Below are 1,190 nucleotides of genomic sequence, written 5' to 3' on the forward strand. Positions count from 1 at the left end.
AGCCGGCCTCTTGTTTACTGATGCATCTCCATTCATCCATTAAATCACTGAATATTTAATCCCATAGATTCATCCCTTGACCTCCAGAGTGTGTACAAACATTCCTGCTATCTTTATACTAGAAAGTATAAGGATCAACTTTATTGATATTTTAGTTGTTACAGCAGCTCCAAAAAATGGCTCAATCCCTTACTTTCTATTTGAGCATAAAAAAATAGATCTCAATCTAGATGGAACATTTAGCTTGTTTCTTGTTGGTAGATGGTAATGGAAATTGGTCTTTAAACTGGGATTTAGCAGCTATATGTGGGAGATTAGAAGATGGACGTCTTTGCATGTACGGTTGAGAAGATAAATAATCCTCGCCACCAGCCACAGGATTTCATAAATCCATATCAATGTTCTTGGTCTTTAGTTCCTTTTATTCCCTTAAAATGTTCTATGCAGATGATGATATATTCTTTTTTAATGAAGTTGACATTTTCGCTAACAGATTTGACTTTCCCCTCCAATGGGAAATGGTTCACACATTTTGTCATCCTTTATTGTTTGTGTCATAATAAGGCACATGGGGTTTGTTAACCCAGACCTCGGCAATAACTAAAGCACTGGCCTGAAGCTGGTGCCAGGCTTTGGTCTGATGCTACACTCTCTTATTTTGAGCCAACAGGAGCTGGAAGGCGGGAAGACTGTTGGGAAAAAGTATTTTCCCATGCAGATCAACTTGTAATGATCTATGTAAGTAAAATAAAATAAAACATGCAGCTCAGTATCTAAAGTGAAGGTCAGCGATCTGAACGCTCACTGGTTCAGATTATACAGCATCCACAGAAGTGCAGATACTTCATCCGGGCGCTCCCTTAATCTGAACAAATGTCAGCTGGTGGGGCTTCAACACAAATCCCTCCTTTGAGAGATAAAGACAGAAAGATGCTGATTGCTTTCACCATCCATTCTTACTCAAAGAAGCACCTCACATCAGCAGGAGTCATTGTTTGTGACTGAGTGCTGCTGCTGACATGTTGGGACTGCCTTTGTTTTATTTTGGATTCCGGCTCCACAAAGGAGCGATCAAGACTTTTTGATATTTTACAGCAGCGTTAAGTTCTTGTTTCCAGCAGTTTGAAGTCTGACATCCACCAGGCCGGATGTTTCAAATCTTTGTAAATCTCTATCAAAATAGCTCAGCC

This window comes from Symphodus melops, assembly GCF_947650265.1.
Source record: "Symphodus melops genome assembly, chromosome: 11".
NCBI classification, from domain to species: Eukaryota; Metazoa; Chordata; class Actinopteri; order Labriformes; family Labridae; genus Symphodus; species Symphodus melops.